The sequence below is a fragment of the Schistocerca americana genome, chromosome 1 (assembly GCF_021461395.2).
Source record: "Schistocerca americana isolate TAMUIC-IGC-003095 chromosome 1, iqSchAmer2.1, whole genome shotgun sequence".
Taxonomy (NCBI): Eukaryota; Metazoa; Arthropoda; class Insecta; order Orthoptera; family Acrididae; genus Schistocerca; species Schistocerca americana.
The window spans coordinates 1197273766-1197300608 of record NC_060119.1 but is presented as its reverse complement, the minus strand read 5'-3'; positions in this window follow the sequence as shown (position 1 = coordinate 1197300608).

The window sequence follows — 26843 nt, the reverse complement described above, 5'->3', positions numbered from 1 at the left end:
CATCTGGAGCTCCCAAGTGCCAACAATTCCATCCTCTGTGAATGCCTAGAACTTGCAGATGGAGAGGCTACATCTGGACCAAGCCAGGTACTGCATCTGGCTCAGAGCGATCGTCAGCTACAGACAGCACCCCAAATACGTTCGTCAGACGGTTATGAGAGGTTCTCTGCTCGGCCTCCCAGACAGTCTTTCGCTGTCTGTCACGCCTTAGAGGACCTCCAACTCGACCACGGGAGACGGGTCAATTCCAGTGCGGGCAATACGCAGGGCGGTCACAGTAATGGACCGATCGGGGAATTGTGGGACGTGCTGGAGAACCGACAGATTACCACGTCCGGCCCTCCTCAGTGACACCCGTTGACAACTGTTTCGAGCTGTGTGACCGAACTCAGCATCGCTTGGGGCCGTGCACGAAGGATCACCGATTCAGCAAACACCTGAACACAGCAGTCGCAGTCCCTATCCACACCAAAGACGGCAAAACTAAATACTACACGTTTATGAGAACGAAAGATTATGCTTAATAAGAACAAAAACACGCAATAAATTTAAAGAAACTAAACTAGTATCCACACAGATCATTAAAAATAAGCCGGCAGGTGTGGCCGTGCGGTTCTAGGCGCTTCAGTCTGGAACCGCGTGACCGCTACGGTCGCAGGTTCGAATCCTGCCTCGGGCACGGATGTGTGTGATGTACGTAAGTTAGTTAGGTTTAAGTAGTTCTAAGTTCAAGGGGACTGATGACCACAGATGTTAAGTCCCATAGTGCTCAGAACCATTTGAGCTAAAAATAAGTCCCTCCTCTTTGAAGCTCGTAAATGCAATGCATGAACGAACAGTGTACTCACCTTACCTGTAACAGCAACGGAAGGTCCTACCTCACTGGTAGCTTAACCGACATCCAGCTTAGGGGACAAAACAAGCTTAAGCAAAGCTAAAGGAAAACTCAGGGTTGGCCACAATCAGATTAGTGTGAAAGCGGGAGACAATGGTAGACTCAACAATAAGGAGGAAATCTTGAATTTCATTGGATATTTTTACAACAATGTGTATGCAAAACAAAAACTACATATTACAACCTTCATCATTTTGATTTGTAGCTCCTTGTGTTGGGCCTGTTTGCAGTTAAAATTGTTTGATGTGAGGTCCGACAGTTATGCAAAACACCGTACAAACTCAATTACATTCTAGAAGATTGGTTAACTCCCAGCCAAAAACTTTCTCATCAACATCGTTTGGTTGCAGATGACAAGCTACCTGTAGTAATTAACACACAAGCGATCCGGAAAATTCATGAACAACAGATGTAAAGGTATTTACAAAAAGAAACGATCTACTGTTTGAACTAAACGTCCACATAATTTTATAATGACTTAACAAAAATGTTCACATTAAAGAATAAATACAAATGAAAAACCACTGATGATAGCACAATGGTGCCGAAACATGTTTGGGTACTGAGAAAAATCGGTGTTTTGCATAACTGACAAACCTCACATCCAACAATATTACAACCTTACCTTACTACTCCAATACATCGAATGGTCTCGATATACTTCCTTCGAAAGTCAAATATGCTATTCACACCTCCGGAAAACGCTTTGCTCTTGGCTGTGAATAGTTTTCTTTGATTATTGATGGTTTGCTCATGAGTAAACTTACGAGCAGTTGTAACTGCGTAAAATTTCCTGGTGTAGTAACTGATGAATTCATATCGGGTTTCCAGCCAGAACATAACGTCATCTTAAGACAATATTTCGGCGGTACACCTGGGCGCCATCTGCAGGTGAGTAAGCCGTCGCACTAACTCGCCGGGACTGAGAAGTAGTGCTACGGATTACTCACCTGAAGACCGCTACCAGGTGGACGGCCGAAATACTGTCTCAAGATGACAATATGTTGCGGCTGGAGACACGATATGAATATCATTATGAGCACTTGTCAAAAATCTTTACATCGCCAATAGACCGTACACCCGTAAACGTCTCATGCAACAAAACGATGATAACACTGCTCCACAAGAAAGGAAGCATTCGCGACAAAAGAGCTATGACGCCCATAAACGTACTATGCGTTTTGCACAAAACTTTTTCAAGAATATTCTTGCATCGTATCAGTCGTGACCTTGAGGCTGAGAGCGGGATTCCTCAGCGCTAGGAATTCACAAGCAGAGAAAACATGGAACGAATGCCTTTATGCAGAGATTTTGTAGATTCCGAAAAGGCCTTTGATGAGTTGGCCATCCTGCTGTTGTGCAAGCATTAGCTGAGCAATGGGTTAGCGTTTCCGATATTAAAAGCTTGGAAAATATATACAGAACTTCTACCGTTCTTGTTAATGTCAGCGAACCAGTCAGGGGTTTCTAACGCAAAGACGAGTAAAACAAGGCGATCCCATCCCCATAAACTTCTCGCTGCCGTTCTGGAAAAGGCAGTGTCAATGTCAGTAAAAAATTGAACTGGGAGAAAAAAATGAATTAGAACCAACTGGAAGAGTCTTAACAACCTCAGATTTTCAGATGATATTATGCTACTGGCAAATGATATTGAAGACCTACAGACGTCGGTATCGAATTTCGTCTCGGAATGTCAGGCATTGGGATCGAACACAAGAGTTTCCAAGGCAAAAGTTATGTCTTAGTAATTGGTAGACGGTAGGAAATGTACATTTCATAATTACGCTATTGGACACTGTCAGAGAGTACATCAATATTGGCCAGCTTGTAAGTATTGCTGGAGACACAAGTCTGAAAGTTTTCGACGCATCAACGTAGGCTGTCAAGCATTTGGAAGAGATTCAACTATCTTCAGGTGAAACATGATGGTAAATCTTAAAAAAATTGTAATAATTGTGTCCCCCTCGTGCGGACTTTTGGCTGTCAGACATGGACACTTCAAGGATACAGAAGACGCGAACTTAGAACTCTACAGTGAGGCATGGAAACGTCTGTGCTGCGATTTACAAAAAAAGTCAAGAAAAGAGCAGAAGAAATTAGATCAATTGCCGACGTCAAAGGAATACTGTAGAGAGCAGCCACTATGGTATAGGACTGTGCCTGCCATGTTGCGAGAAGAAATGAGGACTGATGGACTAACGCGGTACGGCAACAGAGTCAAGAGGCAGACCAGGAGAAAGATTTCCACATGGCATTTGACACTGCACCTCACAGGCGGCTTGTGATCAAATTGCATGCTTATGGAATATCATCTCAGTTTTGCGACTGGATCCGTGATTGTCAGGGAGGTCACAGCTCGGTGTTACTGACGAAGAGCCATAGTGTAAAGTGATTTATGGCGTTCCCCAAGGCAGTGTTATAAGCCGCTGCTGTTCTTTGTCTATATAAATGATTTAGGAGACAGTCTAAGCAGCCATCTTAGGTTATTTGCAGATAATACTGTCGTTTATCGTCTAGGACAGTCATCGGAAGATGAAAACCAATTGCAAAAAGATTAAATGAGATATCTATTTCGTGCGGAAATAGTAACTGACGTTAAGTAACGAAAAGTGTGAGCTCATCCACAAGTGTGCTAAAAGGAATAAGTCAGCCTTCAGTTATACGATAAATCAATCGGATCCAAAGGCCGTAAATTCTACTAGATACCTAGGAATTACAATTAAGAACAACTTAAATTGGAAAGACACATAGAAAACATTTTGGGGAAGGCTGACCAAAGATTGCGATTTATTGGCAGAACACGTCGAAGATGCAGCAGATCTACTAAAGGGACTGTCTACGCTACGCTTGTTCTGTCCTCTTTTGGGGTACTGCTGCTCGGCGTGGGATGCTTACCATATAGGATTAACGGAATACGTCGAGAAATTTCAGAGAATAGCAGCACGTGTTGTGTTATCGAGAAATAGGGGAGAGAGTGTCACTTATATGATAAGGGATTTGGGTGGACATCATTAAAACAAAGGCGTTTCTATTGCAGCGGGATCTTCTCACCAAATTTGTATCACCAACTTTCCGCTTCTAATGCAAAAACAGTTTGTTGACGCCGACCTACATAGGGCGAAATGATCGTCATAAGTAAAATAACGGAAATCAGAGCTCAAGCGGGAAGATATAGGTGTTCGTTCCTCTCACGTGTTGTTCGAGAATGGAATAATAGGGAATTATTGTGAAGGTGGTTCGATGAACTCTCTGCCAGGCACTTAAGTCTGATTTGCAGAGTATCCATGTAGATGCAGATGTATACGAAGGCCGCCAGACCGATAGTGCAAAGACCAGCGGAAGATCGCTAGAGTTAACCGGATGAATTTCGCCCAGAACCGTTGCACGTGGCAGAAGTTCCAGACGACCTGACTTCAGGGCTCGGAAGGGCACATCATTTAATGGTATAAATAACTGATTACGATGATGATGTCATTTGATTGCACCAATAATTGTGAGGCAGACCGAGTAGCAATTGGGAATACTTGGTAAGAGATTTTCAGTTCAGGAATTTACTTTACAACCAAGGGATTCCTCCTGTAAAATTTGGTCAGAACCTGGGGATGGGCATTATGTTTAAATTAATTCTTGGCTCATATGTCCCAGACTATAATTTAACACACTGTGTGAAAAAACACTTCCGAATGAAATCGATGGCTGGTTTGACATCGCAGGTGTTTCGACCTACGGTGACTAATTCCTCCAACGTTTGCTGTTTAGTTTCTTAATCAACACTCTACACTCATTTACTGCAGCTCTCTACCTTAAAAACACAGAATCGGTATGTATATTTCTCCCCTCGTACGTATAACAAGCCGCTGACTGTTCGCAGTAAAATTAGTAGGGACGAGTAATCCTAATTTACATCATGTTTAAGTTGCGCATTCGTCACGCTCTTTCAGAGTTGCGTTCTTTACATCCTTTCTCCTTTTTGTGTTCGTTTCCAGCACTCTCGAATGACAAAGCTCTTTGACTCGTTCTGTGTGTAAGTATTCAACCTTTACTAGAGGTTGCGAGCGCAAGTAGTTTAAGCAGTCGCCGCCTGTAGCAGCACCTCACAGTCCTCGTTGGGCGAGTAGTTCGGCTGACGTCCACAGAGATGACGCCAGCTACCAGGCAGTCGGAACTGCAATTCACAGCTTTATGTTGTGGATTTAGAATGAGTACGTCAGTTGTTAGTGAGTATTTAAGACGGCAAGTTGAACGAAATTTATTACTTGCACTGATATTGGTTATCCTACACATATCGACGGCCTGTCATTGCATTAACCTTGTTTCTTTCCTTTTCTTCTAATCTGTTTGTTGTCTAGGGAAACAAACAGCGAATTGCCAAAGTGTCGGGTTCGTCTCCCCGGTCACCGAAAATGTTCTCAATCCCAACAGGATATGGGCATTCATTTTTGGTACATTTGGAAACTTGACTTGGAAAGTTAGTCACACGATTTAAACAAATCCATCTCTTCAAAAGAATTACAGTGAACCATGCGAATTTATGGTTACAGTAAATTAACATTTTTACGCTTGTGTACCGATAATATATTCTTAAAAAGGCAAAATATAATTACAACACAATTTTAAATTTACATCTTAATTTTCTTTGAACAATAATGCGTACAATAACAATTTATTTCTGCGTAAAAAAAATTAAAAAAACGACAAGTTAAAGAACTGAAAGCAATCGACCATTAAAAAAAACTAGACATATCGAATCTTCCTAGCTTTCGCTTGCGAAATCTCTTTCATTCGACCCGCATAATTTAAGTCCTTTCCTCTATTCACTGTTAGACAGTCTTTTTCTCCCGTAGGTCATGTCTACATACGGCCTGAAAGAACGATTAAGTGAAACGAACTGTAGGTGTCGGTATTTTTCCAATATATGTCTTCATCTTGCTTTTCTCGTCTCCACTTTGCCCATTTCTTTAAAAAAATTTAAAACAATAAACGAAAGTGCGAAGGAAGCGGCACTGGTGTAAATAAAGAAATGATTCCAGTATAGGTCTCATGGAGCTGAGGAATCCGTTCCTGTCCCGCAATTCGTTGACATTATTTCACACTCTATCGAAATCACAGAATCTTCTTTCCGAAATACCGATAAGGCATTCGAAATTTCGGGTTTCAGAAATAATTTTTTCTTGATTGAAATTCTTTAAGCTCATACATTAATAAATCACATCACAGTATTTTACAACTTCATATAATCAATTATGAATGACGTAACAAGTCAAAATTTATGCAAGAAATGGGTTTAAGTACAGACAGCAAATTAAATAACGTGCTGATACAACATTTTAAATTTAAACTTCTAAGCAAACAACAATTTTTTCAGCCATTATTTCGCATATTTTTGATTGAAAAAAAGTACACACACGCAAGGATCCTTGTTTTTCATTCAGATGTGTTGTGGTCTTCAGGTCAGAGACTGGTTTGATGCAGCTCTCCATGCTATTCTATCCTGTGCAAGCCTCTTCATCCCCAAGTAACTACTGAAACCAACATCCTTCTGAACCTACTTGCTGTACGTGGTCTCCCTCTTTGGGTTTTACCCCTCCCACTTCGTTCCGGTACTAAACTGGTGATCCCTTGATGTTGCAGAATATGCCCTACCAACTGGTCCCCTCTCCTGGTAAGGCTGTGCCACAAATTAGTTTGTTCCCCAATTCTGTTCAGTAATTCCTCGTTAGTTACGTGATTTACCCATTCTAATGTGTAGCATTTTTCTATTGCATCACGTTTCAGAAGTTTCTATTCTCTTTCTGCCTGAACTGTTTACTGCCTTGCAAAAACTTTCAGAATAGACTTTGCCACGAAGCAACCTGGGATCTCTTTACTTCCTTTCTTATTTTGTCATATGTCTCCTTAAATTCATTTTATTTTCATTTTTGTCCAATTACCATTAACATGCATGAGTATAATCTGCATTTCTACAAAAGAGAAAGGTTGACCTCACCTTAAGGAGTATAGCACCCGGTCCCTGATTTTGTGGTTAGTTTTGCGTACATAATTAATTTCCTAATTTATTTTGACCAATCCTAGTTAATATCTTTTGCTACAGATCATTATAGGGTGAGATCAGCAAATGTTTAGAACTTATATTCTATTGTTGACTTATAAACAAATATAAATTCTGTACTAATTATAAACATTTGGAAGATGAACTACTAGGATTCTTAAAGTATTTATTTTACTCTATTCGAAAACACATTAGCAAAGCCAGGCCTTAATTAATTCCAAAATAATTACCAGGTTTGTCAATAGTATTGTTTATAAAACTATATATGTTAATCTCATTATATAAACAAATAATTCGACTAACCTTTATGGTGGAAGGAACTGTTGAAAAGAAGGAATTTTTCGATGTATTAAGCTAACTGAATAAGTTATTTTTTATTTGTAATTTCTGTAACTTAAACATCGAAAAATGTATAGTTTCAGTGCCTATTATTGGAGGGATATATAAAGTACCGATTTTTGGTCTCGAGATAATCAGTCAGTCCAAGGCCGACTTTCAGACGTGAAACATATGTTGGTTAGATTAACGACAATCTATAAACTTAACAGTGGAATATGTTTAAGACGAATAGGCTATGTGTTACAACAATTAATGACAATGTCTATTTAATTTATTCAAAACAGTTTCCCAGTACCATGTTATTCTGCAAGAACTCTGTGGTTGGGTTTTTACTGCTCATAGATGTTTAATAGCAAACTATTGTAGGAGTATGCTGACGTTGCCTGCAACCTATTAATAAGGTTTATTAACATTTATCAATAGTGAACTGGCCATATAATTGTGCAATATTGGGAGTTTGTGAACAGTGAAAGTAAAGAACCGTGAAACTCAGTTGTGCAACTGTCGGCTATATCATTTACTGTAGTCAGTGTTGAACTTCCACCCCCCATTTCGCAGCCAGTATAACAATGCAGTACGTCGACACCCAGGACTATCAACGAAGAAATAAAGCAGGCGTATATCACAACATCCTAACACTTGGATATAAACATGATGTTAACAAATTTCTCTTCTTCACAAACTCTTTTCTTGTCACTGCCATCCTCTCAACTTCGGCCATCGTGAGTTATTTTGCTGCCCAAATAGCAAAATTCATCTGGTACCTTAAGCGTTTCTTTTCCTAATCCGATTTCCTCAGCACCACTTGATTTAATTCGTCTACAATCCAATATACTTCTCCTGCTTTTGTTGATGTTCATCGTATCTCCTCTTTTCAAGACGCTGTCCATTGTGCTCAACTGCTTCCAAGTCCTTTGCTGTCTCTAATAGAATTACAATCTTATCAGCACACCTCTAAGTTTTTCTTTCTTCTCCCTGGACTTTATTTCCCACTCGAAATTTTTCTTTTATTTGCTTTATTGTTTGCTCAATGCACAGATTGAATAACATCGGGGATAGGTTACAACTCTTTCTCACTACCTTTTCAAAAATTGCTTTCTTTCCATGCGCCTCGACTCTTATAAATGCTAATTGGTTTCTATAAAGTTGTAAAATTCTGTAGAGTTCGTATTAGTATTTTTCAGCCATGGTATATTGAACTATTATTCCCACCTATCATCAAACCGCGTTCTTTCGAAATAGAATTATTATATTGTTTTTGAAATCTGAGGGTATTTCGCCTGTTTCATACACTACTAGCCATTAAAATTGCTACACCACGAAGACGACGTGCTACAGACGCGAAATTTAACCGACTGGAAGAAGATGCTGTGATATGCAAATGACTAGCTTTTCAGAGCTATCACACAAGGGTGGCGCCGGTGGCGACACCTACAACGTGCTGACATGAGGAAAGTCTCGAACCGATTTCTCATGCACAAACAGCAGTTGACCGGCTTTGCCTGGCGAAACGTTGTTGTGATGCCTCGTGTAAGGAGGAGAAATGCGTACCATCACGATTCCGACTTTGATAAAGCACAGATTGTAGCCTATCGCGATTGAGATTTATTGTATCACGACATTGCTGCTCGCGTTTGTCGAGATCCAATGACTGTTAGCAGAATATGGAATCGGTGGGTTCAGTAGGGTAATACGGAACGCCGTGCTGGATCCCAACGGTCTCGTATCACTAGCAATCGAGATGACAGACATCTTATTCGCATGGCTATAACGGATCGTGCAGCCACGTCTCGATCACTGAGTCAACAGATGGGGACGTTTGCAAGACAACAACCATCTGCACGAACAGTTCGACGACGTTTGCAGCAGCATGGACTATCAGCTCGGAGACCATGGCTGCGGTTACCCTTGACGCTGCAGCACAGACAGGAGTGCCTGCGATGGTGTACTCAACGACGAACCTGGGTTCACGAATGGCAAAACGTCATTTTTACAGATGAATCCAGGTTCTGTTTACAGCATCATGATGGTCGCATCTGTGTTTGGCGACATCGCGGTGAACTCACATTGGAAGCGTGTTTTCGTCATCGCCATACTGGCGTATCACCCGGCCTGATGGTGTGGGGTGACATTGGTTACACATCTCGGTCACCTCTTGTTCGTATTGACGGCACTTTGAACAGTGGACGTTCTATTTCAGATATGTTACGACCCGTGGCTCTACCCATCATTCGATCCCTGCGAAACCCTACATTTCAGCGGGATAATGCACGGCCGCATGCTGCAGGTCCTGTACGGGCCTTTCTGGATACAGAAAATGTTCGACTGCTGCCCTGGCCAGCACATCCTCCAGATCTCTCACCAATTGAAAACGTCTGGCCAATGGTGGCCGAGTAACTGGCTCGTCACAGTACGCCAGTCACTACTCTTGATGAACTGTGGTATCGTGTTGAAGCTGCATGGGCAGCTGTACCTGTACAAGCCATCCAAGCTCTGTTTGACTCAATGCCCAGGCGTATCAAGGCTGTTACTACGGCCAGAGGTGGTTGTTCTGGGTACTGATTTCTCATGATATATGCACCCAAATTGCGTGAAAATGTAATCACCTGTCAGTTCTAGAACAATATATTTGTCCAAGGAATGGCCGTTTATCCTCTGCGTTTCTTCTTGGTGTAGCAATTTTAATGGCCAGTAGTGTACATCTTGCTCATGATACGGAATAGTGTTGTCGTGGCTGGCTCTCCCAAGGCTATCAGTAGTTCTATCGGAATGTTGTCTACTCCCAGGGTCTTATTGCGACTTAGTCTTTCAGTGCTCTGCCAAATTCTTCTCGCAGTGCCGTATCTCCCATGTCATTTTCATCTACGTCTTCCCTTTCTATAAGAATACTGCGCTCAAGTACATATACCTTGTGCAGACCCCATATGATCTCCTTCCGCCTGTCAGCTTTACCTTCTTTGCTTAGGTCTAATTTTCCACCAGAGCTCTTGATATTCTTATAGATGGTTTTCTTTTCTCCAAAGGCGTCTTTAATTTTCCTATAGGCTGCAATTATCTTTCGCCTAGTGATTTGTTCTCTAGCCATTCCTGTTTAGCGACTTTGCACTCCTGCCAGTCTCGTTTCTTAGTTGTTTATATTCGTTTTGCCTGCTTCATTTATCACATTTTTATATTTTCTGCTTTCATCAACATAAATCAACATATCTTGTGTTACTTAAGTATTTATACTAGTAATCGTCTTTTTATCTATTTGATTTCCTTCTGTCTTCACTATTTCATCTCTCAAAACTACCCATCCATCTGCTACTGTGTTTCCCCCATTCTTGTCAATAGTATTCCTCTCCTTTATTCTAGTCAACCGTTGCCTAACGCTCTCTCTGAAACTCTCGGCAACCTCTGGTTCTTTCGACTCACCCAGGAGGCATCTCCTTAATTTTCTGCCCTTTCTGCAAGTTCTTCTGTTTTAATCTACAGTTCATAACTAAAAATTGCAATTTGAGTCTACATCTGCCACTGGAAATGGCTTACAACATAAAATCTGGTTCTGAAATCTCTGTCTAACCATTTTATAATTAACTTGAAACCTTCCGGTGTCTCCAGGTTTCTTCTATGTATACAACTTTCTGTCATGTTTGTTAAACCGAGTGTTAGCGATAATTAAATTACACTCTGTGCAAAGTCCTACCACGCACTTTCCTCTTTCATTGCTTTCCCCAGTCCATATTCACCAAGTAATTTTTCCTTCTCTATTTCTTCCTACAATCGAATTCTAGTGCCCCATCAGTACTACATTTTCGTCTCCGTTAACCATCTGAATAATTTCTTTTACTTATCATACATTTATTCAATCTCTTGAAGAGTAACAGCTGATTTCTAGCATTACTGAAGTCACATATAGAATATTGATTTACTAAATACTGATGTCGAGATCTGATACATATACATAACTAAAAATCACCTTATGGAAATATTGTGGAAACGATTAGTACGTAATAATGTCTTATGTCTTAAAATGCACTGCTGACATTGGTAGGAATGAATAAGATTATCTGGCTCTTATGTAATTGGCAATACGTAATCACACAGAGTGAGTGACGCAATGTAATTTATCAAACATTACCGCCACCGTATTTCAACGTAATATTAACCCAAATGTATTTCTATTGAATGTTATTAAACTTTTCAAGTGTTCAAAGCTAGAGAAGCAAGCTAATTTGTTCAAAATGTACAATTCATGGCGAGGACATTTTTAAAAAACGTAACCAAATTCAGCTTTCTGATAACCAAGCCAGATACATAAGTTTTGCTTATATCACAAAATTCTATATTGAATTTCATCTCTTAATGTGTTGTAGAAACTTTCCTTATTAACTAGTTTGGAGAGAAGCAAACATAGAAGTAATTGAATTGTTGTTAAATTAAACATATCATTCACTATGACAAAACATAAAAATTACCTTTTATTTGAAAATATGTACATGTAAATAAGAAGTATATTGACATCTGAATTGTCAACCTAATGTAAAACTTTTTAATATAACGCACTTAAAGTCTCTTTATAACAATTAACCCATTACAATATTTATTATAAACAATGGCAGATATTTGTAGCCAGCAGGTCAGTCTTCCTTCGGATGTTGAGGCAGAATCTGTGTTGTTGGCTCTAACAATGTGATAATAAACAATATTATTTAAACTGCTGCAACTGTAAACATGATTATTGTACATATCACACGTAAAGTCTGCAGATCGCAAGAGTTCCACATTATCTACGAGAATCACCTGTTGCAGCGAAGAAGAAAAGAAGAAGATAAGTATTTGTATTTCACTGAATTTACACCTCCGTCTGGTGAACTATTCGCAATACTAGCTGTTGTCACGAACAGCGGGAAATTATTTTACACTTCAGCAGATTCTGAAACGGTGTAATGCTATACTCTCAATTATCTGCAGAGCTAGTTGGTATCTAAACTTGCACAGGTGTGGTGGGTGTGGGGTTCATGTCTATCTAGGATACAATAATGCGTTCACTATGCTGCTCATTGTAGTTTATCGGAATTTCTGTTTTCTTATCCATTTTTTAACCTACACTTACGTTATCCCTGTTTAATTTTGTATTTATATCCCCGTAATCTCCTGACCAGAGGTCCTGTTCCTCCTGCCGCTGAACTTCATTAGCTCCCACTGCATCTACTTTTAACCAATCTATTTCCCTTCTTCAATTTCCTAACCTACCTACCCGACTGAGGGATTCAGCATTACACGCTCCAATCCATAGAGAACCAGTTTTACTTCTCCTGATAACGAGGTCCTCCTGAATATTCCCCTCCCGGAAATCCGAATGGGGTACTATTTTACTCTCGCAATATTTTATACGCGAACATACCACCAACATTTAACCATGCAGTAGAGCTGCATGCCCACAGGAAAAGCTACGGCAGTAGTTTATCCTTGCGTTCAGTTGTTCGCAGTACCAGCACAGCAAGGCCGTTTTGGCTGATGTTCCATCACGTGGACTGTTGCCTCTGCATCTACTGAAAAAGCTGGTGCCCATCTTCTTGTCTGGCCGCTCAACGGATACCCCCTCCATTGTGGTTGCACCTTCCGTACTGCTATCTGTATCGCTGAGGCACGAAAGACTCCCCACCAATGGCAAGGTTGTAACCTCCCCACAAAAATTTAAATGACAATATTTAATAGAAATGGAGCCAAGTGTAACCTCCCCATAGAAATTTAAGATAATATTTTAAATGAGAATAGACATAGAGCTAAGTGTAACCTCCCAGCAAATAAAATAATTTATTGACAATGACAATTAAATGAAAAATAATAGCAATCTGACCCAAGTGTAAGCTCCCCACAAAATGAAATTCAATTCAGTGATAATAAAATCTCAGTGACAATGAAAACGCAAATAGACCGAAATGTCGATCTTAGGCCCTGTTTAATAATTAAACTCAAATTCTTACCTCAGTAAAACTGCATCTGCTCTTATTTTTCGCCATAGCTTGGAGGAAATGCATCGCAAAAATATTCTTTTTTTTGAAGTTAAAGGGAACTTTTCTTCATGGAAATGTAAGGCAAATATTCTTTCAAAAAAAGGATTGCTTTGTTAAAGTGCTTGGATTGAAAACAAAATTATTATTGGGGCGATTCTTGAACAAATTAGTTACAGTTAATTTACATTACATTATCAAATGTGCGCAATGCTGCTTCATTACCTTATTAAAAAATATACCTCGTCCTGAATCTTGACCTGAGTGCCATGTCGACGCCCGCCGACTCCTCATACACAACACAACTCTCTCGCAACTAGACCGCAACTGAACTGCTCTCTCGCGCGGTCAAGCGCAGAATAGGAACGACAAACAGCTCTCTGGTCAGAGACTCTGCAATGTCTCGCCATCGCCGCCACACAACATACGTGTTTCATAACCCTCCACTGAGGGGCAAAAATTTGGCAGCGATGGTGAGTCATTTGGACTAGCCAAGCGCGGCAAAATTTTTTCTTTAATTAATCAACTTTTACAATTTACAGAATATTCAGATGTAGTACATGAATTAAATGTGGTGCACATGCACCGAGTACAAAATATTTCAGACAAAGACAAAATATAAGTACAAAACATATCAGGAAAATGTATATACAATTTATTTGATAGATAACAAAGTGCACACGCACTGAAGAATTCTTTAGCATTTTCAGAACAGAATGGCAAAAAATCATGTTGACAAGTGACATTAGTGCACATGCACTGCAGTTCAGAACATATCAGCAAATGACGAAATGTATATACAATGAGTAACAAATGACATAAGTGCATATGCACTGAAATATTGAACATATCATAAAAGGTATACAGAATGAGTACAAATCATATTGAAAAATGAGAAAAGTGCACAGGCACTGAAGTTCAGTAGAAAACATACTAACACATAACATAAGTGCACATGCACTGTAGTTCAGAACATATCATCAAAATAAAAATGTATATACAATATAAAGGACAAGAGTGCACATATACTGTACTTCAGAACAAATCGAAAACATAGGTGCACATGCACTGTATATGACTTTTTTATTTTACAAGAATTAGGGAAGGAATAGGAAGGATTGCGTCATGGTTGTAGCACTTAGGGTGCACGCAGCTGCACTGAAAGTCCATATCTTTCCACAGAAGTACAACACCAAGTGAGACAATTTGCAGTTCTTTTCCCAGAAGAATTTATCAGCGTATCCAAGACACTGAATGTCTTAGTAATATTTCCTGTTATCATTTTGGCAGTACATCAGGTACACCAAACAGTGGGACCATAATAACATCTTCATCGCTCACGGTGGTGGACAGCATGTCGTGTCAACACCACGCTCTTACAAGGCACACCAACGTAGAATTAGTGCAAAAACCAAATATAGTGCTCCATGATCATGAGGATGCACAGGACAAATGGATATTACAGTAATTCCAGCTAGTTAGGTCAGAAGGTGAAGGACATTAAGTCACATAGTAGTCTTCATTGAGAATTACATTAGTAGTTTGCGGCATTCATAGCCCAGTTATTGAACATTTCTGTACCATGTATATAGTATTACAGAATAATGTTCATAAAATTAAATTATTGGCATCATGGGTAATGGTATTACAATAAACAGTGGCAGTCCTTGGCCAGTCACTAAGCATATTTAGTATGACAGAATAATGTTCATCCAAAGTCATTATTGAAAAGGAGAGTAATTATTGGCATAGCATTAACATAATTCATTGAGTTATACAAATTATTGGCACTCATTGGCCAGTTACCAAAACATGAAAAGTCATCATTGAAAACAGGAGCTAATTAATGGCATAATTAATAACATAATTCATTTAGTTATATTAATTATCAGCACTTAATGGCCAGCAAGTATTGAATAGTATAAAACATTGTTCATCATTCAGTATTATTCAGAACTCTCTTAAATGAGTAGCATTATTTGAAGCTGGTGATACACACCATTAAGAAGTCATGATTAAAAATCAGTTAATTACAGTCATAGCATTAATAATCATGGGCATTATAAGTAGTCTCATTACAATAAACAGTGGCAGTTATTTGCCAGTTACAAAGCATTATTATTTTTTTCTGCATCATTAAGAAGTCATTACTAAAGTGACATACTATTCAGAGCTGATCATTATTACTCAGAAATCTCTTAAACTAGTAGCATTATTTGGGACTGGTAAGACATTTTTTTTGTTTTTGTGCTAGTTAGTTAGCAATGCATTGCTTTGGGTAATTATAAGGGAAAGCAAGAAGAGAAAAAGAAAAAAAAATTGCTTCTGGGTTGTTCCTGTAAATGAAAAATGTGTAACGTCATTCGTCATGAGTCAGCTGTAGCAAGGTTGTGACACAAGTGGGTAAAAAAAAAATGCAAGTACTAGTATAGGCTTAATAAGTAACAAGTTTAGTAACTATCATGAAAGGCTTCTCCTGGAAAAAATACAAAGTGGATTATTGAGCTGAAAGAAGAAACGCATACTATGCTGAAAAGTAGTGAACTTCGAATTAACAGGTAGTGAAATGTGTATAAAAAATGTGTTCCATACCTGTCCTTTCTAAAACCTTCAGTCATCATACCATACGATATAAAACATACTGTGAAAATAAACTGCAACAAATACTTAAATAACTACATAGCATACATACATAAACTTCAACATCATCCTCATCTGTAAAGAAAAACTTCATTATCCATATTATCTTAACTTCATTATTATCATCACCTGTAAAGAAAAACTTCATTATTCATAGTACCATATTCTTCATCATTATTCATTATCATCTGCAAAAAATCACTTCATTACTCATTATACAACTATTCCTTATCTCTAGCATATTTCATCACTAAAACTAAAATGTGTAGTTCTGTCTGACAGCTTGCATCAATCGCCTTTTATTCTGACAGAAAAAATTAGTTAAGACTGCTATTTTACGATATTCTTGTTAATGCTTGTTAATCCTGATCCATTTACTCTTCCTCACTAGGTTTGCATCTTCTTTCGATCACTTCGAAGGTGAAATTCCCATTTCTGTTTAATTTATTTCCTTTACGCATCATTTCTTTCTGAAATTGATGAACAAAGATTAATGTCTTGCATTTAAATCATATATCCACTAAATAATGACTGGTTTATGGTGACATAATTAAGCATACAGCATAACATGACAGAAAACGTAATATGTCAGAAGCATAGACAGTGTTCAAAGGCAAAAATGTACAGAGAATATCACAATGCAGCAAAAAAAAAAAAAAAAAAAAAAAAAAAAAAAAAGTAAAACAGTCACAATGTTGAGATATCATAGGGCAAAAAATGTCAAAATCAACTGGTGTGTTATACCTTAACTATTTCACAGTGCATATAAACAAAACATGAAAACAATCGTACATAAAAGAGACAAAATGTGACGTTCGTTGTGTTCAGCTTGTATGTAGTGTAGTTAATAGAGGCGAGAATTAAAGACTTTAATGGAGAGAGAATTTGATAAAATTAATAAGTCACTACATAGAATTGCATAATTATTCGTAAAATGCGTAAGTCCATCTGGAAAATATGCACGGTCTAATGTGTAACGACAAGAAAAGCGACCTGCTAACCTTACCTTGCCGGGCACTTGCCAAGAAAAAATACGATAATCATCAATAATTAGTCATGTGAATATAATTGCATAAATGTTCATAAAAATTAGCAAATAGCATTACAGCGTGATAAATCGTAAAGTATGTTCACTCAATAAAGGGTTTTATGTTGGATAAGTGGTGGTCTCCTTTCGATTTTCTGGTTCTCAGAGTTTCGACGTGTACTACATTGGGGTGAGGAATACTGCGAATCCGATATGGACCTGCGTATAGAAGTTCAAATTTACTGCACTTACCTTTTAATTTTATTGGATAAATGGTGTGTTCTTACTAATATCTTCTGTCCAATGTGAAAGTCTCGGCGCGTACAAACCTGTTTTTGTTGTATTCTCCGGCGCTCTGCGGCACGTTTGATGTTGTTCAGCGCAATGTCAATTATTTCGTGGTGTCTTAGTCGACGACAGGTAGGGAAGTTAACTAATTCTTTAATTTTGTTTGGTGGTTCAACGTTTTTCAGTATAACACACGGAGATAGCATAGTGGATTCATTTGGAATGGAATTAATTACATCTTGGAATGAGAATATGTGTGTGTCCCAATCAATATGTCTTTTGTGGCAGTATATTATACACAGTTTACCAATTTCTTTCATTAATCGTTCACAGGGGTTCGAAGAAGCATGGTACTTGGATGTATAGATCGGAGAAATGTTTCTAGTTCTTAACATGCGTGTCCATATAGCAGAACGAAATTGTGATCCATTATCGGAAATTACTTTCAACACATGCCCTACATGAAATAGAAAATGTTTTACAAATGCTTTCGAAACAGTTTTAGCAGTAGCTTTTCGTAACGGAGTGAAGGTAACAAATTTTGAAGTGAGTTCAACAGCGACAAAGATGTAGCAAAAACCTCTATTAGTTCTGGGAATCGCACCAAAAATGTCCATGCGGCCATATGTCTCAATTTAACAGGTACAATTGGATGTAATGGAGGAATATATGAAGTGGTGTCTGACTTAGCTTTCTGGCAAATTTTACATGACGCTAAAACTCGTCGTATACGTTTCTCCATGTTAGCATAATAACAGTTCTGTCTCAGTATAAGAAAACATTTTCTAACTCCGTAATGTGCGTAGCTTAAATGAGTGTACCAGATTAATTTGTTAACAAGTTCGTCAGGAATGCATAATAACCAATTGTTGCTGTCTGGATGAGAGCGGCGAAACAGAATGTCATTGCGTACAGTGTAGTGGTTCCTAATCGTAACATTATTCTTATCTTGCCAGAGGTGTAACTTTCTTTCCACACGTTGTCTTTATTTTGCTCTTTTGCTATGTCCTGTAATGACGACGAAATAAAATTTTCAAATGCAACTTGCTGAATGTACATGACACAGAAATTTGCTTTGCAGAAGTTGGTTGCTACGTCTTGCTGATTGTTGCTGAGAGAACGCGATAGTGCGTCTGCTATAACATTTTGTGTGCCGGGAATGTGAACAATCGTAAAATTAAATTCCCGTAAATAAAGTTTCCATCTGCTTAATCTGTCGTGAGTGAATTTAGCCGAAAGTAATAATTGTATCGCTCTGTGGTCTGTGTAGACGGTGGTATGTCTGCCATAAAGAAAGTGCCGAAATCTCGTAAAAGCCCATACAACACATAATGTTTCCAATTCTGTAACGGAATAATTTCGTTCAGCAGGTGACAGAATGCGGCTTGCAAATGCGATGTTTTTAATTACTGTTGAGCCATCTTCTTCAATTTCCTGAAAAATGTGTACGCCTAAAGCGGTGTTGGAACTGTCGGTGGCAATGGAAAAATTTCTAGTAAGATCTGGGTGCGATAAAAGTGGAGCATTCAACAAAGCATGTTTCAGGTTCACAAATTCATAATGTGCTTGCTTATCCCAAGACCAAATGCTGTTTTTACCTGTTAAATGGCATAATCTAGGTGTGTCTAAAGCAGAATGATGAATAACTTTGCGAAAAAAGTTAATTAAGCCCAAAAAACTCCGTAGTTGCTTTTTTGTCGTAGGAACAGTAATATCACGTAGAGCTTGAAGTTTTTCCGGATCAGGTGCAATGCCTTCCGCTGAAATTACGTGTCCAAGAAATTTTATAGAAGTTTTACCAAAATGCGATTTACTGAGGTTAACTGTGAGTCCTTGTGCATGAAAAGTTTGTAACAGTCGTTCTAGAATCAAATTGTGTTCAGACCAGTTAGCTTCTGCAATAAGAATGTCATCTACGTACATCGTGATAATTTCTTTCATGCAAACGTGTGTCGGATGGCGTCAAAATTAATAACATTTTCGTGAACAAGATTCTGCGTGTCAAAATTATGGCTTACGTTACTGGAATATGCAATCTGTGCTGTATCCGGTTAAATTCTATCATACGTGTTATTATTTTCGGGAAGATGCTGTGGCATTTCGACTATTTGAACAGTTCTGTTATTTCTTCCTGACGTATTACGCTATGGATGACACCTATTGTCTGGTTCATTCATGATAATATGTTGTTGCTGCTCATAAGATCGACTGTTATTAAATGTACGCTGAAAATTGTGCCCATCATTTTTACGTCTGTCATGATAGTAATTTCTATACGGCGCATTGCGATACGAGTTGAAATTGTGTGTTGTCTGTACGTAGTTATTTCTTTGCTGCCGTGCGTTACTATTTGTTGTAGCTGAGACTATACGTGCACGCGGCGAAACATTAAATTTTGGTTGACCTTGTAGACTGCATTGTTGGTTACGTATGCTAAGCGGCTGACTTTCATGCTGTTGTGGTGAAAACCGTCTATTGTTACCAAAAAACGCGTTTGCTGTTAATTTTACACATAGTGATGATTACGATTTTTACCTGTTATTAATATTCTCGTGGTAGTTCTGGAGTGCCTAATGAAAATTGTCGCTTTCGGTAAAAATTTGTCATATCCGGTTTTCAGTACATATTCTTAATCCTACATAGAGGAATAGTTAAAGAGCTGTTTTGATAGATATAAAGGATAGTAGAAGAGAAGGCAGCAGTGCAGAAAACTAAAGATGAAACAGCACTACTATTGTGATTGTCATTAGTACTTTCAATAACCTCAATACGACTGGCCAATTCATCACAATTTTCAGTCAGTAATTTTACCTGATCATCGGTTTTAGAATCAGAGGCATTAGTCTGTTTTTGCAACTTACGTGTAGTTTCGTTCAGTTTTTTAACGTCAGCTTGAATTACATCGGAATCCTGTGTTAGTTCTAGTTGTTCGAATCTGTCTGTCACTATCTGAATATCTGCTATGTGTGTATCTGTTTTTGATTTAAGGTCAGAAATCTCATCACGTAATTCCGCGTTCAACTGTTCAATGGTATTAATTTTGTCGGACACTGTAGCAATATTGTTGTCTACGTATGTTTTTGCTTTCGCAAACATTTTAGGTTTGTCTTCTTGTCTCTGTGCAGTGATTGTTTCCATTACTTGACGTTTTACTTTATTTTGATCCTGAATAAATTTACGGAAACGCGTATCACTGTTTTGTATGTGAAGACTAAGACGTTCGTTAATTTGAGAGTTCTGTTGATCGAATTTCGCGTCAATCTTTTCAGCCATTGTGCGCGAAAGTTCTGCTGTCATTGCTTTAAACTCGACACGTAATTGTGTAGCCTTTTCAGAGCATTGTTCAGCGACTCCGCTAATTTCGTCTCTAAGTGTTTCTGTTGTAGCTGTTTGCATTTCCCTTAATTCTTGCGCAACAGATCTAATTTCTTCGCTACTTTTTCTTGAACACGCCTCAATTTCCTCGCGTAACTGTTCCTTAGTGTCATGACACTGCGCGGCAACGGCTGTAATCTGCTAGCTAAGCTGTGTGGAATTGTTGTCTAATTTTTCATTAAAGTGCTGTTTGAGTTTTTCGTTATCTTGTTTGACCTGTTCACTAAGTTTGTCTTGTTTTTCACTCTGTTGTCTGATCTCTTCACTAAGTTTGTCTTGTTTTTCTTTGAATTGTTTGTTATCTTCGCTCTGGTTGTCTTGTTTTTCAATAATTTGGTTAACTCGTTGCAGCAATAGTGCCATAATTTGATCCGAGCCAAAATTAGCATTTCTATTCTCTGTGCTAATTAATAGTGGATATGGAATTGTCTCGTTTTGTGTCTTGGCGACCCCGGGGTTCCTGAGCTGGGGACTGGTAAGCGCCGCCAGTCCCCTGTCACCGTAACCTCTAAGCATACTTCAACGACCACCGTGCGGCGCGGCGGTGGAATGTTGTGTGTCTCAGGGAATGGGGATCTTGGCTTGACCGCCCGGGTCGCGAGGATGGAATACACCTCTATAAAAAAACCCTCAATCTCAAGGTGTGCTGCGCGCCGATGAGATGCATGGCTGTTGAGGTGGAACAGTCGTTAGCGGGCGACCTCTGGGGAGTCTGCCGCACCTCAGTTGTATAAGGCTTACCTAGGCATGCGGGGCTCTGTCTAGGTGGACTCCTAGTTCCCTAGCTGCTCGTGGGACCGAGATGGAACCCTCGAACTTTTCTTCTTCTCCCCCCAGCGGAAAGGGTGGGCCGCTGGTAGGTTCTAACACCCAATCTCACAAGAGGGCTCGTGTAGCCAGTCCTCCTGATTCAGGTAGTAGTAGTAACAGAACGCATGCTGCTTCGCAGAATGTGTTTCTTATAATTAAAAGAAAAGATGGGAGTTTCGACAAAGTTTCGCCATTTTACATCCAGAAAGGCTTAGAAGGTATTGCTGGTACATTAAAATCTGTAAAGCGCTTGCGAAATGGCACCTTGTTGGTTGAAACATCTAGCTTCCAGCAAGTCCAGAACCTTCAGAAGGCACAATTTCTTGGGGAGTTTGCGATTGAGACTGAATTTCACAACACCTTGAACTACAGCAAGGGTGTTGTGACTTGCCGAGATCTCGTTGATATTCCCCTAGACGAACTGAAGGCTGAATGGTCCCGGGAAGGAATTGTCGACGTGCAACACGTTATGAAACGGGTGGATGGTGCTCTCCTGAAATCTGACTCGTTCATCCTTACGTTTAACAGCACCAAATTGCCCGAGTATGTGAAGGCAGGTTTCCTACGTCTCAGTGTACGGCCTTATTACCCCAACCCCATGCGGTGTTTTAAGTGCCAACGCTTTGGACACACTACTCTCGGTTGTAAAGGGGAAGCCACTTGCGGGAAGTGTGGTAAAGCCGCCCATGAGGGAGTTGGTTGCTCCTCTCCTCCCAAGTGTGTCAACTGCTCTGGGGATCACCCTGTGTGGAGTAGGGAATGTAGAGTTTTCCTTGAGGAACGGAAGATCCAGGAACTTAAAACCACCAAACGCATCCCGTACGGTGAGGCAAAGAAAATTTACAAGTCCCTGCAGCCGCCCACGTTCGCTGCTTCCTTTTCTTCCGTTCTGAAACAGCCAGTCTTGAAAACTGATGCCGCTACACAAACGGAGGTTGCTACTGTCAGCACTAGCACCTGCGTTTGTCAATGTACGTGTGCTGCTGCTGTTCCTGTGAAGCCTGCTGCTCCTCCCCGGCCTTCTGACCGGGCCGTGGTCGCTGACGTTATGGAACCTCCTGCCCCTTCCCAGGTCCAGTCTTGTGCAATGCCCAGCGCTGCTACACCCCCTACTGCTTCTGAGGTTTTGGCTCCACTGCCACCTCTGGCCAGAAAATCGAAGCCCAAACCAAAGGTGAAGACTCGACCGCTCAAGGAGACTGAAGTTCTACAGTCTGCTGATGTTGATGTCGTTCTTTCTGACGTCTCTCTCGACTCCTCTTCAGAGGCGATGGAGGTTGATGTCAGACTGGGGCAATCATCTCGCCCCAAAACTGAGCCTCCACCTGTTGTGGCCTCTCCTCCCCGACAGAAAGTGCGACTGAAGGTCCTCCCACCCTGATCGATGGCTCCCATTATACAGTGGAACATGAATGGATTCCGGGCACATGTGGAGGAACTGCACCTCCTAGCACGGCAACGCCCCCTGTGCTTGTGTTTACAGGAAACACATCTAAAACCCTCTGATGCTCCTGTACTCAGGGGCTATACGTTGTATCGCAAAGATGACCTGACTGGAGACAGAGCCAAAGGCGGAGTCGCCGTGTTTGTCACTAATGACCACCACTCCTCTGCTCCCCCCCTGGATACTGACCTGCAAGCAGTTGCAGTTGCAATTCATTCCCGTCGAAGGCTTACTGTTTGCTCCCTTTATTTACCCCCTCTGGATGCAATGACCTTAGACGCTCTCACAGATCTTATCGACCAACTCCCGCGCCCCTTTCTCCTCCTGGGAGACTTCAATGCCCATCATGTCCTGTGGGGCTCCACTTCTCTTTGCGCTCGAGGTCGAATTTTGGAGAGCCTCCTCACATCTCAAGTGTTGTGCATCCTCAACACAGGTACTCCGACTCATTTCTCTACTGCTACAGGGTCATTCTCAGCCATTGACCTATCTTTCTGCTCTCCAACCCTCACCGACTCTGTTCACTGGGAGGTCATTGACGACCTTCATCCCAGCGATCACTTCCCCATCCTCATTCATCTCCTGGATGGTGTATTGCTGGAGCAGAGGCCGCCATCGTGGATGGTTTGCAGGGCTAACTGGCCTCTGTTCACTCGATTGGCTGTCTTTGAACGCCACAACAGCGTACAGGAATGGGTGGATCACATCACACTTGTGATCCATCATGCTGCTGACCTGTCCATGCCACAGTCTTCTGGCCCTCCTAAGCGGCGCCTTGTGCCTTGGTGGACGGAGGAGTGCCGTTCAGCCATCCGGGACAGGCGTGCGGCTCTTCGCCGATTTAAATGCCGCCCAACAGCAGTCAATCTTACCGCCTTTCGCATCGCGAGAGCCAGGGCACGCCGTGTCATTAAAGAGAGCAAGAAAAGGTCATGGCAGGAGTTCCTGGACTCCATCAACCGTTCCACTTGTTCCACAAAAGTATGGGAAGCCATCCGGAGGATTTCCGGTAAACGCAGCCGTCTACCAATAGCTGCAGTCCTGAACCAGGGATGCCTCCAAACAACACCCAGAGCCATTGCTCAGACGCTGGCAGAGCATTTTGCACAAAGTACTGCCACTGCAACCCAGGATCCAGCATTTCGTCGCTACCGTGCGACTGTCGAACGAGCGAAGCTGGACTTTCGGTCGAACAATTCTGAGGCCTACAACTCCCCTTTCTCCATGTGGGAACTTGAATCGGCACTTACTGCGGCTTCTGACACCGCACCAGGTTACGACCGCATCCGGTACTCCATGCTTCGCCATCTGCCAGCGGCGTCAAAGGAAATCCTCCTCGAATGTTTTAATCTCATATGGCGGACGGGAGTTTTCCCCACCTCGTGGAGGGAGGCAATCCTCATCCCTCTCCTCAAACCAGGCAAGGACCGCACATGTCCCAGTAGTTATCGTAGTATTGCCTTGACAAGCTGTGTCGGAAAGACCCTGGAACGAATGGTTAACCGTCGTCTGGTCTGGCTGCTAGAGACCAGGCAGCTCCTTAGCCGCTTTCAGTGTGGATTCCGAAAATTTCGGTCCACAGTCGACAACCTGACACTCCTCGAGGCGGCTATTCAGCAGGCTTTCCTCCGTCAGCATCACTGTATCGGTATCTTCTTTGATATCAGCAAGGCATATGATACTACTTGGAGACACTGTATTCTTGCACAACTGCATCAATGGGGCTTTCGTGGCCGCCTCCCCATTTTCATTCGGTCTTTCCTGTCTCAGCGGTTTTTTCGGACCCGCGTTGGTAACACACTGTCTGATCGCTTTGAGCAGGAGAACGGTGTCCCCCAGGGCAGTGTTTTAAGCGTTACCCTCTTTGCCATAGCCATAAACAGTATAACGTCTACAGTGAGGAGTCCAGTACAGTGCTCCTTGTTTGTGGACGACTTTGCTGTTTTCTGTTCCTCCTACAGTGTTGCAACCGTGAGCCGTCAGTTGCAGCTAACAGTGCGGCGGTTAGAGGAGTGGGCTGCAAAGACAGGTTTTCGGTTTTCTGCCGATAAGTGTGTTTGTGTTCCTTTTAATCGTTCTCGTCGTCTTTTTACTTTGCCTGCCTTGCATATGGGGGATGCTGTCCTACATTTTAGAGACGCAGTGCGGTTTCTGGGACTAATTTTTGACTCCAGGTTGTCATGGCTGCCACACCTACGTGATTTGAAAGCCAGATCCCTGAAGGCACTCAACATCCTCAAGTGCCTCAGCCACAGGTCTTGGGGCGCGGACAGGGCGCGTCTCCTTCAGTTTTATCGGGCTTTTGTGCGTTCGCGGCTGGACTATGGGTGCACAGTATATGGGTCAGCGAGGCCGTCTTATTTGCGGATCCTTGACACTGTCCACCATGCTGGGATTCGACTGGCCACGGGTGCTTATCGGACCAGTCCCATACCAAGTCTCTGTGCTGAGGCTGGCGAACCGCCACTTACCATCCGGCGGCAGCTCCTTCTGGTGCGCCAGGCTTGTAAGTTTCTTGCGGCTCCCAGCTCGCCTGCTCACCGCCTTGTTGCCCATCCACCTCTGGAACGCCTTTTTTCCCGCCGTCCCCGGGCTACGTTGCCGTTTGGGATCCGTGTGCAACGTGTTCTAGAGTCGCTTGGTGTGGAGTCTGTACAACCCCAAATCCAGGGTTTTAACCACCTGCCACCCTGGTTACTGAAGAGGCCCAGAGTGATTTTAGATTTATTGCAGTACAAGAGGGGTTGCACTCCTGCCACCGTTTTTCATGCAGCATTTTCTGCTGTTTTATCTGAGCACCACGACTATGTAGCGGTTTTTACGGATGGGTCGAAACAAGGGGATTCCGTTGGCTGCTCCGTTGTTTTTCCGGATCGTGTCCTTAAGGTCCGACTGCCTCCGCCTTTCACGGTCTTTGATGCAGAATTGTCTGCGATCTTGCGGGCGCTGGAGGAGATGAGACATTCTTCCTCTCCTAAATTTCTTGTCTGTTCCGATTCCCTCAGTGCCCTTCAATCATTGCACCATTTGTATCCGGCAGTTACAGTAGTCCAGACCATCCAGGATGCCCTCCTCCGACTACAGCGACTGGGGAAGGTTGTAGCTTTCTGCTGGGTTCCGGGGCATGTTGGCATTGCTGGGAATGAAGGGGCAGATCTCGCAGCCAAGGAAGCGTGTCTTGATCCACACGTATCTCAGTGTGCTATCCCCTTGCACGCACTCACCTTGCTGTTGAGCTCACGGGTCATGCGTCGGTGGGAGGATGAGTGGCTGGAAGTGACTGACAATAAGCTCCGTATAGTCAAGCCCACAACGCGTGTGTGGTGTACTTCCTTTCAGCCCCATCGACGGGACGAGGTTCTCCTCACTCGGCTTCGAATAGGCCACAGCCCTATGACGCATGGCTTCCTGCTCTGGCGGGAGGACCCTCCACTGTGTGGTGCTTGCGGCGTCCAGGTCACTGTGCGCCACGTTTTATTGGATTGCGTTTTATTTTCTGACCAGCGGGCCGCGGCTGCCTTGCCAGCGGACCTGCCAACTCTTTTAGGCAACACTCGGACGAATGTGGTTAAAGTTTTAAAGTTCTGTGCCATGTCGAATGTTTTTACAAAGATTTTAGGGAGGGGATTTTAACTTGTTTCCTGTGTGACAAGCTCGCCCATATTTTATGTAAGTGGCCAGACACTGACGGTTTCCTATGTCATTCTTGTCGCTATGTTATCCCTTACCTTAGGTTTTACCTTCTCAGGTCGTATTTTCCCTCTTTTCCTGCTTTGAGTGTGTTTTTCAGTTTTATTAGGTCTCTCCACATTCGTTCCTTTTACTGTGTGTCAGGGCGCTGATGACCTCGATGTTGAGCGCCCATAAACCCCAACACACACACACACACTCGTTTTGTGTGACCATTTGGTCATTCTGTAATTCACAAAAACGTTTATCAGTCGGATGTACACTGTCAGACACTATTTCGGAATTAAATA